The 16,105-nt window shown below is 43.5% G+C and overlaps 1 protein-coding gene across 1 annotated transcript in view; it reads right to left on the bottom strand.

The window, feature by feature from the left end:
- The window catches only part of ARSB (arylsulfatase B), a 79,138-nt gene that overhangs the window by 46,994 nt on the left and 16,039 nt on the right, over nucleotides 1–16,105 (bottom strand). The gene's annotated exons all lie outside the window — the stretch shown is intronic.

Below are 16,105 nucleotides of genomic sequence, written 5' to 3'. Positions count from 1 at the left end.
CAATGGAAGAAATGTTACTGTTCTCACACAGATGTTGTGTAGGAATTTCAAAGAGCCAAATGAATACCCTCCTATCTAAAGAAAAAATATTGTTACGAACACCACTTCAAATGAGGGGTGAGAAAAGATTACCAAAGCTAACATGTGAGAATGAAGAACTTCTAAGCATCATTTTGTATAACAGGAAATTTTCCCTCAGTTTCAGAACCAAGTATTTGAAATGTGAAAGACTCCTCCTGGTACTTGGCCAACTGTTCAAGAGCACTGTCTTCATTTCCTTTTAAAAACACAACTTCGCTGTAGCCTTAGCTGGTATTTACTCTGAAGAATAAAATCTGGCGAAGCTTCATTATCAGGGAGAGCAGAGATAATCTGTGCAGATCAATGCTTCCCCCTGTTTTTGTTTGGAAACCTTCTGCTGTCTAGATTACCTGGCTCACCCTTTTTTTCTTCTCGGTTTACTTGAGGTGGAAGGCTGTGGCTCAACTTTGTCGTTTATCTTACACAAAATAAACAGAACAATCTGGAGCTAATTTAAGTGGTTTACCCGTATCAGGATATGGCTGGGAAAGCTTCAAGGGGGAGGGAGGAAGGAGGGGGAGCCTCCATGAGAACAATAGCTCTGTGAAGCAGAGCAGAGCAGTGCAGCGCAGCACAGGAAGGCTCCACAGACAGCCTGGCAGACAGCTGTCAGCCATTCCAATAACAATTCCTGCAGCCAGTGAAAGCTGGCCAGCCTGTAAGCTCCCCAAACCAACCCAGGAACACTCACAATAAAAACAAAGGATTAAGCATTTCAGAATTAGTGGCATGAATGTCACAGCTGTAACTCCACATCGGGAAATTTCAAATGAATCCCCTCCCCCACCTACCCCTCCAATGATTCACAAATCAAGAGCAGCTGTAATTACAGTGCCGTATCTGAAAAATGTAGGCCACTAACCAACAAATTGACTTTATTTAGCATGAACGATTTCAGGCAATCAGACTCTTTTCTTCCATCTGTTTCCCAAATCAGTTTCTTATCCTAAAGGTCTTGGGCAAAACATACTTTTAACTTTTTCATTTCTGAGAATTCTCTGACAAGACCTTGACACACACATGCAAAACTACTCTTTCTTCAGTATCCGATTTTCTCACATAGCACAAAAACATCAAAAATCATCTTCCCTCTCTGGTATAGTAAAACTAGCTTAACAGTAAACATAATGTACAGGCTTATATGCAGTGGTGGGATTCAAATAATTTAACAACCGGTTCTGGTAGTGGGATTCAAATAATTTAACAACCGGTTGTTTACAAGCACCATTTTAACAACCGGTTCTGCCGAAGTGGTGCGAACCTGCTGAATCCCACCACTACTTATATGGAAAGTACCTTAAGGTTTGTGCCACACAGGATTCATCCATGTCAGTGAGACTGGTATTTGTAACATTTGCACACTGTCAGCGGGATGCTATCTAGGTGACTGAGATACATTCCCTGAATTGGGCAACTGTTTAAAATAACAAATTGGTGCTGTTACAAAGATATATGTATTCACTGTACACACACACACACACACACACACACACACACACACACACACACACACACACACACACACACGTATTCTTTAGTTTGGAGAGGAGACGGCTGAGGGGGGGATATGATTGAAGTCTATAAAATTATGCCTGGGGTAGAAAATGTTGACAGAGAGAAATTTTTCTCTCTTTCTCACAATACTAGAACCAGGGGGCATTCATTGAAAATGCTGGGGGGAAGAATTAGGACTAATAAAAGGAAACACTTCTTCACGCAACGTGTGATTGGTGTTTGTAATATGCTGCCACAGGAGGTGGTGATGGCCACTAACCTGGATAGCTTTAAAAGGGGCTTGGACAGATTTATGGAGGAGAAGTCGATTTATGGCTACCAATCTTGATCCTCCTTGATCTGAGATTGCAAATGCCTTAACATCCAGGGTGATCGGGAGCAACAGCCAGTGCGGCCATTGCTTTCACATCCTGCAGGTGAGCTCCCAAAGGCACCTGGTGGGCCACTGCGAGTAGCAGAGAGCTGGACTAGATGGACTCTGGTCTGATCCAGCTGGCTTGTTCTTATGTTCTTATATATGTATTCCTATATGTATTCACTGCCATCTGTGCATTCTTTCCTTGATCTTTATTTTATGGCTTCACACGCATGTAGACAACTAGGCTTCCCTTGGTACTTCTGTCCCATGGGAACTGTGTTACATCCGTCATCTCATAAGACACGAAGCCAGGTGGCTCTCTCTTGCTATCTGCCGCCGACCTTGGGGCCCCTTAGCTCCAAAGACTGTTTTTCATGAACTCTTGGGAAAACAGAAGGGAGGTTCTCTACAGGCTGTGAATGCCAGCTTCATCAGAATTGGCTTTGCCAAGTGTGGTGCTTCAATGCCTTTTCAATAAACGTTACTGATCAATACTACAGAGTCCGTTTATTGGCTTAAGGTTGCAAGACCGAACACACAAAGTGGTATATAACACTACACAGACTAGCCTGTATAGATAGAAATCTAGCTGGATATCTTTTACTGCATTTTGGAATAACAAAATATCCCTATATACTTTTAAACAGTGGTATTCAATCTCTGGCTCACATTCAATCTCTGGCTCACATTCACAATTACCATCACAAACAAAAGAGACACGTGACTACTGTTATGCCCTTTGTGTCATCCCAAACACACACACAAAATGATATACAATATAACTATAAATATTAATTATTCAGCTACAACATTTTAAATTAGCATATTACTTCTGATTGTGGTGTGCTGCCTTTCGCCACTATTGCTGAAGCCCTAGCCAGCCCCTGTGTATCTGAGGGAGGGAAAGTGCTTCCCTCTCTGCCTTCCCGCTCTCCATGAAGAATGGCAACTCAGGAGAGACAGAGGAAAACAAAACAGTTACGGAGACTAGGGAGTTAAACCACTACCACATCACACTGGCCAGCTTGCTCCTCTCCTGAGTGGTGGTATGTGTTTGTTTGTATTGAGTAGTTGTATGAGTAATGGTGGTATGTGTTGTGGGCATTTTGCTCTCCTCTCAACAGTAGCACAGGTTTTCCAAAAAAGGTGCAGAGAAGGGCTGAGGATAGCTGAAGAGGATCACCTCCCTGGGTTCCTCCCTGGTATGATGGACCTTTAATTTTTTTATTCCTTACCACGTTCACTCAAGAGACGCATGAAACATGTCTCATGTTTTTCTGTTCCACACTTTTCGTGTCTCATGTTTTTCTGTTCCACACTTAGGAAAGTGATGGACCTCCCCAAAAACCCTGAATGGTATAACAATTTATCACATGATAGACTTATGGAATTATAAACACAAAAGTATTTTATTTTGCAGGGGAGGGGTAGGTCAGAATTGTCAGGTAGGTTTCAAGAATAAACTTGGCAGGTAAAATAACAATAGGAATGAGGAAACAGGATATTTATAAACAATAGATGTTTTGAATTCTGTCTGTAGCTGATATGTTTCAAGCAGATGTTATTTTTGAAAAAGAGAACACTTGGTGGTAGTTAGTTGATAAATTAATAAAAGCTCCTTTGAAACAATCTTTCTAATGTTGTCAGAGGAGGGGAAAAAGCCCACAGGTTCTCAGTTCTCTTCCTCAAAACTGTTAGGTATCATGCCCTTTACTTTGGAGCTATTCCCCTTAGGGAAGAACATCCAATTCCCTCACACAAGATCTTTGTTGATCCTACACAATCATGTTCCTTTCATTTTGACTCCCAGCCTCAACCTCTCAACCTTTCTCAACTTCCAACTGTCATTTCTCAACTCACTCAATTCTCAACAGTAGAATTCTATTTGAACCCCTTTCAATCAAGGGTTCCAAGACTGGGACAACACAGCAGTATTCAGCTATCCATCACACACTGTACAAAGCTCATGTGTCAAGGGGACTCCCTGTCTACCTGTACTCCCATCCCTCGGGAGCTGTTTCCAGGTGGAACCTACCTGCCCTCCATGATGGTTTTGATCACTTTCCTAGAACATGGGGCAGGTGGCACATTGGAGAACAGTGCCCATAAGAGCCACATGTGGCGTGTCAAAGTCCACACGAGGTTCTCAGGCCAATATCACTGTTGGAAAACAATGCTTTTTTCTTATGTGTTCAAATTCTTTTAAAAATAAAGGACTGCCATATTAGCATATCTGTTCACAGCAAATATTCCCCCCAATCTCTGCCTCAGCTAAAGACCTTGGGAGGGCTTTCTTACTGGGGTACACTGATCTCAACTATTCTGTTACCTAGGGATGCACACTGGTGGTATTCAGCAGGTTTGCACCACTTCGGCAGAACCGGTTGTTAAAATGGTGCTTGTATGCAACCAGTTGTTAAATTATTTGAATCCCACCACTGGATGCATACATTGGTGTGGGGGAGGGGGAGGCAAAGGCCTTGCCTCCAACAATTAGAAAGTCCCCTCAGATGGGAGAGATACAGTCTTCCCTACCCCCATAGTAAAGAGTAAGCAAACACAGATGTGAGAGTGATTAGTGATGAAAGGTTTCTCTGAGAGGATTACCAATTCAGAATTTGAGATGGCTTCTTAAATTGCAGTTAAATCAAGTAAATGTGGAGCACTGTGATGTGCATGAATCCACCCACTCATATGAAAAGTAGAAGAAGGGTCTAATCTTTTACAAAAGCAGAGAGATAAAACTCTGTTCCTTTCTCTTACCACAATTAGCCAGGCTGTTTTGCTTTTTTCTAGACAAGTCAGCAAGAAAGAAATTTACCTCTAGAATGGGAGCCCTTTTTCTGTCCGACTGCTGGAAGGGGAAATCCCTCCAGTGAGAGGTACAATTCTCTGAGGGAAATGTGATTACCTTTGACACCAGTGGGAATGCTATTCAAATACAAATCTGAACCAATATCATCATGATCTTATAGAATCTGACAATGGGGTTATTTTTTTAAAAAATGTAATGTCAAATGCAAATCTAAACACAATTTAGTTACACCGCTCTAGTACAGAGCATGAATGAAAGGATGATCCTGAAATGGAATTCATGTCAAAGTTTTATACCCCTTGCAAGAGTTGTGTAGGGAATTTGAGGCTTAGCTTTAAATGAGCAATCCGAAAAAAGGAAGGTATAAACCGAACAAAGTAAGGAGCAGCAGTGGCGTAGTGGTTAAGAGCAGGTGTACTCTAATCTGGAGGAACCGGGTTTGATTCCCTGCTCCGCCACTTGCACTGTCTTATCTGGGGAATTCAGATTACCTTGTGAGTCCCACACATGCCAGCTGGGCGACCTTGGGCTAGTCACAGTTCTTCTGAGCTCTCTCAGCCCTAGCTACCTCACAGGATGTTTGTTTTTGGGGGGCGGGAGGGAAAGGAGATTGCCAGCCCCTTTGAGTCTCCTTACAGGAGAGAAAGGGGAGATATAAATCCAACTCTTCTTCTTCTTCTTCCTCTCCTCCTCCTCCTCCTCCTCCTCCTTTAAAGGCCCATGGACCTTTATGTTTTGAGGTTCTCATTAGGACTATGAGCATCTCAACTTCCATTTAAAAGAGAAAGAAACACGATGGAAATGGATCTTAACGACATATAAATAACCCTGAGATTTATAACACTGACTATATTTCTGATCTTGCAGTTCCTTAGTGCCACTTCATGATGTTCAGGCAACACTTTAAGCGTTTTAGTATAGCAAAGCCAGCAGTTTTTGGCCAACAAAGCTGACTGGAATATCCACTGAGTAAGGGAAGATTTACAGTGCTTTCCAACTCACCACATGTATTATTTACCACATTTAATTCCTACCCTTTTTCCAACGACCCTGAAGCAGTGTACATGGGGTTTTCCATTATTTAGCTAAAGCTTATTCTCTGAAACAGTCCTTTCGATAGACTTAAAAAGAGTTTTAAAGCAACAAAAAAAAGCAGAACTACTGGGATTTCATGAATCATTGAAGTATCCGATGTTACATAATAGAAAATGTGATGGAAATACATATTTGGGTGTCAAATGGATGCAGGGCTTCCCATCAGCAAGCAAAAACAGTAGACATGATAGTCCAGTTAGGACAAATAGTCTGAGTTTCAGACTTGTGTCACTCAGCTAACAAGCTCAAGTTCTCTTCTTGGCTTCTTATGATTCAGCAAACCCTGGTTTATTGTAACATCCAGAACCAGCTAGTCACAGTTCATACTATGATTTTTATCAGTGGCGTTCCTGCCTAGGGACAGGGGGTACCCTATGTCCCCGGGCGCCCCTCATTTGGTCACGTGGGGGGGCGCCAACATTTCAGGGTCGTTTGTGTGTTTTTAAATTTTTAAAGTGCTTTTTCACATTCCAGCCTGCAGGGGGCGCATTTTTAAGGCTATCGGCACCAAAATTTCAACCATCCAGAGACTGTTCTGATGATACCACCCAAATTTGGTGATGTTTGGTTCAGGGGAAGCAAAGTTATGGACCCCCAAATGGGGTGCCCCCATCCCCATTGTTTTCAATAGAAGCTAACAGGAGATGGGGGCTACCCATTTGAGGGACCATAACTTTGGTTCCCCTGAACATAACTTCACTAAACTTGGGTGGCATCATAAGAATAGTTACCAGATGACACCCTGAAAATTTGGTGACACTAGCTTTAAAAATACACCCCTTCCAGGCACCCCAAGAAATTTGCCCAAGATTCTTTGTTTTGCAGTGACTTTGCTCCATTGTAGCCAATGGGGAATTTCTGAGTGTGTAGGCAGGCTGCACATTTTTGAAGATAGAGGCACCAGACTTTCAGGGTGGCTCTAGGAGGGCCTCCTGATAATAGCATCCAGGTTTGGAGACCTTTGCTTCTGGGGGTTCAATTTTATGGGCCCCCAAAAAGCTTATTTTGTTTCCCCGCTCCTGCACATGAAAGCCTGTGGGCTGAGTTCTCTCAGAACTCTCTCAACTCCCCCCCGCCCCCACCCAGAAGCAAAGCTCACCAAGATTGGATGCTATTACTCAAGGCCTCTTGGAGCCACCTTGAAAGTCTGGCGCCTCTATCTTCAAAAATGTGCAGCCTGCCTCAGAAATTCCTCATTAGCTACAATGGAGCAAAGTCACTGCAAAACAAAGAATCTTGGGCAAATTTCTTGGAGTGCCTGGAAGGGATGTATTTTTAAAGCTAGTGACACCAAAATTTCAGGATATCATATGTTAACTATTCTTATGACGCCACCCAAGTTTAGTGAAGTTATGTTCAAAGGAACCAAAGTTATGGTCCCTCAAATGGGTAGCCCCCATCTCAGGTTAGCTCCCATTGAAAACAGTGGGGATGGGGGCATTCCATTTGGGCATCCATAACTTTGCTGTCCCTGAACCAAACATCGCCAAACTCGGGTGGTATCATCAGGGCAGTCTCTGGATGATGCCCTGAAATCATGGTGCCGCTAGCTTTAAAAATGCGCTCCCTGCAGGCTGAAAAAACACCAAAAATACCCCCCAAAACCCAAATACTTTGCATTCACATTTGTTAATTTTTGGGCAGGACATAATCGGACAATTTTTGTCTGAATGTGCCCAAATTTGCCCAGATTCCAGCCGAATCTGCTATTTGTTTCATCTGAATCTCCAACCCTCAAAAGTGATGCTGTTTCAGGGTGGGGGAGAATCCACCCCCAAACAGCACCACTTTCAATTTTGTTTTAACCGGGGACCCCAGATTCTCCCTTTAAGGTAGATTTAAAAGAAGAATCTGAGCTCCCTAGTTTAAACACCAATGAAAGTGGATTCCACTGGAGGTGTTTTGTGAGAGATGATGCTGACATTTGTTTGGTAAATGTTTTGCTGGGGGTGATTTGTGAGAGATTTACATGCTTAATACCCACTTGCACTGGCTTGGAGTTGTTTCTCAGGCTAACAACCTACCTCATAGGGTTGTTGTGATTAGGAAATTAGGAAAAGAGTTGGTGGGTAGAGAGCCATGTATGTTTTGATGGGAGTGGGAGGTAATTTGTGAGCTGGTACAAAAAATCATTGTTTGGTTATGGTGGGGGCGGGTGGCCGCCCATACACCGGGTCAGCCCAAACTCAGGTTTTGTCCCCGGGCGCCAGTTTGGCTAGGTACGCCCCTGATTTTTATACTTTGGAAATCTTGTTGGTCTTTAAGGTGCTACTGGATTCAAATCTTTGTCTTTTATTTTTACATTGTTTGTGGTCATAGTGACTGACCCACAATCACCCAGGAAACTTCATGGCAAAGCGGGGATGTTGATTCAGACATAACAGTAAGCAATTATTCGCTTGCCATGCAAGGGAAGCGTGGTCTTATATAAGGTTAATATCTCCAAAGAGGAGGAGATCGTTTGGTTCACACTGGAAATTCTGATCATTATAGGAAACTCAGTTTTTAGACAAGACACAGCCTATTATCTAAGGAGGGAACTCTTGGGTAGTAATTAAGAGTAATAATTTTCCATATCTTTATTCAAAGCAATGATTTGTAAATGTGATGATGATTGGTTTAAGTGAGAAATGTCAAAGTGCTTTTACAATGGGGGGACTTATTTAGTGTTTATTTAGGCATGTGCAGTGCTTAGGGGTGCCATTCATATTACTACCCAATAAATGTTGTTCTTTAAGCAAGTCAGTTCTGCACTGCTACAGATTATAGAATTCAAATGCATAGATCTAAATCAGCTGACATGGACTTCTACCAGGGAGCAGCTTATATGAATCATCTACGAAAGCAAAGCACAGGGCTTGAGAGTTAATGTTCATTCCTTATTTAGCCAACTCATTATTGCCTTTTAAAATGCATGAACAGTCTGCAGCTATTTTTAGGACCTGGCAGAATTACTGAGAATGGTGTAAGTAGAGCTTTAAAACTTGCAAAAATCAAGAGAAATAAAATCATTCACAGTCTCAAATGCAAGTTAACTTCCAGACACATAAGTTCTGGCAAAATACTAAAATATGCTTGTAACCATGGGAGATATCCTACACAGCACTAGTCTGGTCTAGATTTAGCACCGTTCAGCTCTGAAGCACTATCTTAAAAGAATTTTACATAATCATTGCCACTTGGCACAGTTTTGATTGCTGTGCAGGGCAGGTGGCTAGCTACAGAGTACAAAGAAACATTTCTGAAGAGCAAAGCTACATAGGATCCCTCCTCAATAGGGACATGAGAGGTTTCCGCTTTTATTTCACAAATATTTCCCATCTACTGGCACCTCTTGCACATCCAATCAAGGCTTCTGTCATAGATTCTAAAAGAACACTCACAGCCTCAGACTGCTCACAGTATCACAGGCAAATAGTAAAGATGTGGGGTTTAGAGGTGGAAAATTCCAGATATTCCCAGGATCTTAGCCTTGTGATAATATGCTCCGTGAAAGTCCTGTTAGCTGCCAAGAAGGTGTATATCTTCTTGACAGTGCAGCATACAATTGCAACATGATATCTCTTCTCTGCTACGTCTCATATGGCTGCTTAGACACACCTGTGCATGGAACAATAGATAGCCATGCAATATTCTTGCAAGATTTTTTTCCCTGTCATCTAAGGCAAGAAAAAAAAGAGGCAAAGAGCGAAGCAGCCATAAATGCTATGATTTATTAGGATAAATTGTATTGCCTTGCTGAAAGCTGAAGAGAAAAATAAGAGAGGGACGTCAGCTTAAACTAACTTATTTTTCCCTTGTTTATGATAAACAGTTTGTGACCAGAGGCATGCACCAATGAAATCTGGCTTTTAAAAATAATAGCCCAGGAGACTTGATTAATCAAACTAGAACACAATCAGCACTTGAGAAGCAGTGACAGGTCGTCTTGTTCCATGTCAAGAAGAAGACAGGCTATTAATTAACTAGCAAATCATTTGTCACTTTAAAAAAATCTCAGCAGGTTTGTAGCAAGTCCTAGCATTTTACTGTTTCACTCCCCACCATTTTCAGTTTCCATAAAATTATGTAGAACACTTAAAGCCATCTATACAAATGAGGAAAACAACAACAGGGATTTGTAAAAGATATGACAAATTTCATATTAACGAAATTGCATTATTGGACAGGGATGGTCAGAAATAGATAATTTGATTGTGACTGTCATCCAGACCTTGAACACATTTATTTTAAACTAAGTCCAAAAGTTCCAGTGGTAGTTGGGGAAGTTTGCAGGACCAGCCAAACACTCTCACAGAGGTGCCATCCAAGCCTCTGCATCAGCACTCTTCCAGCGCAGGAGTCCATGTTGGGGAGACAATGGGAGCATCCTTAGGGCAACCCACTGAGAGGTATGGGTGAATGGGGAGCAGGGCAGCCAGGGATTTTTACAGGTTTTGTGTTCGCTGCACCACCTGAAACCTCTTTGGAGGTGGCACAGCAGTGCTGTCCCCCGCTGCCATATAATTATCCCCCTCTTTGGATTGGGCTGCCTGCTGCATGGGTAAGTTCCTTTGTCCTTAAGTTGTTACAGATTTAAATCAGATCCCTGAATAAAATGTGGAGTAGTAGTTCCCTAATTCAAATAATCTCTTTCCAAAGTGGCTTTAAAGGGAGGGAGGAGGGGTAATAATAGCACATTTGGTTAGCACATTGTGTGCAATGTACAATAAAAGGGCCCCAGGCACAATATCACAAGTGAACTTAATAAATCCCACAAGTCTCTGAGCCACTCTTTTGAGCTCACTAGGGGTTGTCAAAATGACTGTTTTATGAATGTGTACGGCACCAAGCCTTTTTCAAGATGAGAAACTTAATCATTCTTGATTTTTTAAAATGCTCACAAGTAAATAATTTAGCATGTTTGCAAGTATAAAGTTTACTGCTCTGTTACTTGCAATTTTGTTCCAGAAGAGGTTGGATAAGAATTGTCAGAGAGATTAATTATTGAGAACCTCTACCACAATAAGCAGACAATTTTTATTGATCTTTTGAGAACAGAAGAAGAGCAGGGCTGGATGAGATCAAGGGCCCATCTAGTCCACTTTAAACTGTGGGCATCCAAATGCCTTTCGGAAGTCTGCAAACCAAGCATTCAGAAAACAACTCTCCTCATTACATATTGAGAGAGCCAGTGTGGCATATTGGTTAAGAGTGGCAGACATGGATTTGGAGAACGGGGTTTATTTCCCCATTCCTTCACATGAAACCTGGTGGGTATCCTTTGGCCAGTCATGTGGAGTTCTCTCAGAACTCTCTCAGCCCATACTGAGGCAGGCAGTGGCAAACTAACTCTGAAAGTCTCTTGCCTTGAAAATCCAAGTCAAGCTGTGACTTAATGGTGCGCGCATACACTACATATTCAGAAGTACATTGCTTCTGAACATGGAGGTTTTGTTTCGCTATCATGGCTAATTGAACTAGACAGGTTATTTAATGAATTTCTCTAAAAATATTCTAGAAGTAAATAACCACTTTTAAGGGGAAAAAACACATTCCCCACTCCAAATTGGACTCTAGCTGAAAGCACTGTTCCCAAAATTACTCCCCCCTCCCAACTGCAGCAGTAATTTGTTGTTCGGGGGAATAAAACAGGGGCATCTATGTTTTCCCCTACTTAAGCAAACTACAGCTTTGGAGACTATCTCACGTACATTGCTTTCCTCAGGTGACAGATGCTCTGGTGATAGTTTGTAGTCTACCACCAAAGTTCCCCTTTACTTCTCACTTGCTTGCTACAAGCTGACATTTTGGCAGATTCCACATGGGCCAAAAACAGCAGTGTGAAAACGGTGTAAAATGGTTTAAAACAGTGTTAAAGGGTTTATATTGTTTTCACACTGTTTTCACACCACTGTTTTTGGCCCATGCGGAATCTGCCAAAGAGTCTTTCCTTGTATTTTTGCTTTCTTTATTTCAATCCCCCTTTTCAGATGTCATACCCCAAACTTGACATATTCCACCATTCCCCTGGAACTGATGCATCCTTCCAATTCATTCTACATACATATGTGCTGTCAAATTCCAACTGACAAGGGAAGTGAAAAGCAGAGGTGGTTTGCCATGCCTTCCTCTGCAGCGTCTTTCTCAGTGATCTCCCTTCAAGTACCGATGCCTACCTTCCAAGATTGGGCTATACCCGTGGCTATACCCAATTGGCCATGCTGGCAGGGGCTGATGGGAATTGTAGTCCATAACATCTGGAGTGCCAAAGGTTCGCCACCACTGGGCTATACCATGCCACCTTCCTTCTCCCCTATTCACTCTAGACTCAATTAAATCCTAAATACAAGAAAATGGCAGCTTATTATATGAAGACCATGGAAACTCCATGGTTTAGAAATTGAAGCAGGAAAAGACACTTTGGGGAATTAGTATAATCTGAATTGATAGTGCTGATCTAGCTGGAGTCTTAGGTTTGCTGGATGGAAACCAGTGGGAGAGCAGGAGAATGGCAAACACCTGGGAACAACATCATGTAATGGACATGGAGCTCTGATTCAGGAAAAAAATCTCTATGCTGTGTCAGTGGTATGACAACTTCTGGGAATCTGCTGGAAGTGACCCTGCACTGCTGATGTGATACCATCTTCCTGCCAATCTTTTCCCCTTCCAAATGGCAGCAGGCAATGAAGAGGGAGGCAGGTTCAGCAGGTCACCTGGTCTCCCTAAATTGGACCAATGACCTTGCTGAATATAAAGCATTTTCATAAGCACACAAAACACAAAAGTGCATTGCAAATACGTCAGTTTCAATCAACATGCTGTAAAAAGTATATGGCATCTGGAATCCCTTTATGAGAAGAGGAAACAAGTCAGACATCTGCAGTTCAGTTATCTATATTTGGCGCAATAAGAGGGAGACTCCAAATGTCAGGAATTGCACAGACTATTGCCAATATGCATAGTCAGAAACATTTATTTATTTAAGGGGGATGAGTTTGTGAACTGAATTTAAGTAGGGGAAACGCCCACAAGCCATTCCTGCAGCTATTTTTTTGTACTTAAGCTTGGATTAAACTGTTAGAACCATGCAACAAAAGACAGCAAAAGAAGCACGACATTTATTTTTCATTATTAGATCTCTTAACAGTATGTGTAAATCCTTCCCAAGCTTATGAAAAGGAAGGAATAATGGTGTTTACTACAGCTACTCTGCCTCTATGAAAGAATCAATTCATAGCTCAGCAAAGCCAATTCTGTTCTGACCTCTGGCATTCCCATTGAATGGAACCCTTGAACTTCTGCACTGTAGGGTTTAAGGCTCTGATGAAGTCAATGGAAAAAAATTAGACAGAGAACTTTTCTACAGTTGTCCATTTAAAAACCAAATCTGGGGCAAAAATACTCTGATACATAGAATAGCTGCTCCCACTCACATTGCACATTAAAACACCACAACAAAGGCCTACACATTAATCTAAGAAGTGTGCCCTCCATTTGAACTCAAAAAGTCCTTCCCATCTTACTATTAAATTTTGTTTGTCACTTGATTTGGTTGCACAGAATTGTAGACCAATAAACATTCTAACTGTAGGGTTCCAGCCAGATGACATCCAGTTCTATATTTCATTACCCAAGCTGCCAGATACGTCTGTGCTATTGCTTTGAGGTGGTGGTCAAGTAGATAAGGCAGAACAAGCTGAATCCAGACAAGACAGAGGTGATGCTCCTTGGAGAGGCTGATGCTTCAGAACATAATTTGTCTTGGATGGAATGGAGCTGTCTTTTTGCAGAACAAGTTTGAGCGCTTAGGACCAGAGGCGTAGCTGGGCCAAACTGCGCCCGGTACACATTCTAATTTTCCGCCTCCCCTTGGCCCCCGCGACACCCCCCCTTTCCCCCTTCCCACACTGACCTTAGTTCCTTTCCCTTTTCAGAACTTTTTCAGGTTGCAAAAGGCCTGTTCACAGTAAAAATGGTCTGAAGGGAACTATACTTCCCAGGAGACCTTGTGAGCCCCAAGGTCTCCTGGGAACTGTAATTCCTCAGGCCGTTTTTACTGCAAACAGGCCTTTTGCAGCCTAAAAAAGTTCTGAAAAAGGAAAGGAACTAAGGTAAGCGTGGGAAGGGGGTGGGGGTGCCATGGGGCGGGGTGGGGAAAGGGGGAGGGGCCTGGGGCAAATTTCTGTGTCCCCCAGGCATGCGCCCGGTGCACGATGCACCCCCCCCATCCCCTTGTAGCTCCTCGACTGCTTGGGACGGTTTTTTAAAAGCATGTTGATACAGTATGCAACTCACTCCTTTCTTAGAAAGAAACTAGACAATAAATGTCACATGTGTTGAGTCAGGCACTCTCAGACTTTCAGTCACACGTGAGTTTGGGGAACTGACATTCCCAAGTGCACCAGGGCATGCACTGGCTGAGGACTGTGGCACAGACAGAGAAGGGGCTTCAGTGGTTCCTCACTGACAGAAATAGTCATGGGGTGTCCTGTTTGCACAGATGTCAGGCTCCATGAGCACTGACTGAAGTACACAGAGCCTCAAGTAGGATAAACAGGCACACAGATGGCTGTTTCAATTTGGGAAAACTGTGCAACAGAGAAGGTGAGAGCTCCTCCTCTCCCCCGGCTGCACTCCTGACCAATGTGGGCTTGCAAATGTTAAGTTTCCTACATTCATGCAGAACTGCAAGCCAGGTCAGGGCCCAATATCTGACATTTATTATCTACTATCTAAGACTCAGCCTATCTGGCCATAATGATCCATGCTTTTCTAAAGTCACAGTTGGATTACAGCAAAGCACGGCATTCGACTTACCCTGCACTACTATTGCTGCTGGGGTGGGTAGAAAGGGCAAGGCGAAACAGCCCCCTGTGCTAGCCACATGGTCTCCAAGGGGCAGCACCTTTAGAGGCAGACTGGTGTGGCAACAATTGGCCAAGAGGAGGGCTAGGAGGGACAGTGTCACGGGCCTTACATGGCTAGTCAAGCCATGCATTTAACCCTTCTCAAAGGTTTTGTCCTTGGTAGACTTCACCGACCCATTAGGCTCCGGCAGTAAGTACAGTGGCAGGCCTGCCGGGTGATCTACGAGATACCGGCCTTCCTTTTTGATGGTGGAGTAGCAAGGAACAGCAAGGCAACACCAATGGCTTTCTGGGTAGTGGCAACACAGCTTCTGATTAGGCAGCAACCGTCTGGGTGGCAGCAAGCAGTGGGGGCAACAGGTGACGTCCAGTGTGACGTCAGTGGTTCAGCAGTTTCCTGAGTGTGATGACAGTGGTTCAGCAGCTTCTTTGGGCAGCTCTGGAGGCAGCAGATGGTGGCAATGGTGGCAGCAGCCCTTCCTGTGGCTGACACAGAGCCTTATATTGGCAGGTCCCTCCGTGGTATCAGGGTGTGTTTTGGGGTGGTTCATGTTGGCTGGAAGGCATCTGGCACTAAACCGTGTTACACCTCCCCCTCCTTAAATTTATTTTACTATTGGGTGGTTAGCACTTGGGATATGGCCCAATGCAACTCCTCCACATCTCCCCCCTTCTTTGCCTCCCAAGCAGAGCAGGAAGAGGCAGCAGGGGCAGTGGCCCACACTGTGGGAAAGATGGTGGTCAAGGGTTGGTGATCAAGGGTTGCATAGTCTGTCCCAAGGTGAGGGACACTGCAGGATGGTAATCTGGGGAAAGGGTTGAAGACCAGTGGCCACGAGGAAAAGGAATCAACCAGGGTGGGAAAGAGGCCCTGGGTGCATAACACTGGCCATCCAGCTTTGGTAGTGTACCCCAGGAGCATGGGGGTCCTTCCCTGCACCCCTTGGATCCCAGGACACAACAAGGACTGCTGAGCATGCAATCTTGGGATCTTAACACAGCTAGCTTTCAGGGCTTCTCTCAGTCACTGCAGCAGGGTATGCCCAAGTTACTACTATGGCTGTGTAGATCCAGGTTGGTCAGCAAGCATAAGGAAGGCAGTCAGCAGGACTGGAGCAAGACATGCCCCCTTTCCCCATCTTTGGGAAAGGACAACCCTCTGGGCTCTCAGGCGAAGGTCCTGGATAGGCATTACGTTGATATGTTTTCACTAGTACCCCTCATGGGAAACCAGGGTCATGGGACAAAAATTGACAAAAACATTTCGGCTAAGTATATTTCAGGTGTCAATAACAGCATCTTGCATGCATAATCTCTTTCCAGGATGAATGTTTTCAGTTGCTGGCCTCTGGTGCTAACCAACACCCAGATGCCTTTCTGGAGGACCTT

Source organism: Sphaerodactylus townsendi, linkage group LG07, assembly GCF_021028975.2.
Source record: "Sphaerodactylus townsendi isolate TG3544 linkage group LG07, MPM_Stown_v2.3, whole genome shotgun sequence".
In the NCBI taxonomy this organism is placed as follows: domain Eukaryota; kingdom Metazoa; phylum Chordata; class Lepidosauria; order Squamata; family Sphaerodactylidae; genus Sphaerodactylus; species Sphaerodactylus townsendi.
This window is presented reverse-complemented; position numbering and strand designations above follow the sequence as displayed.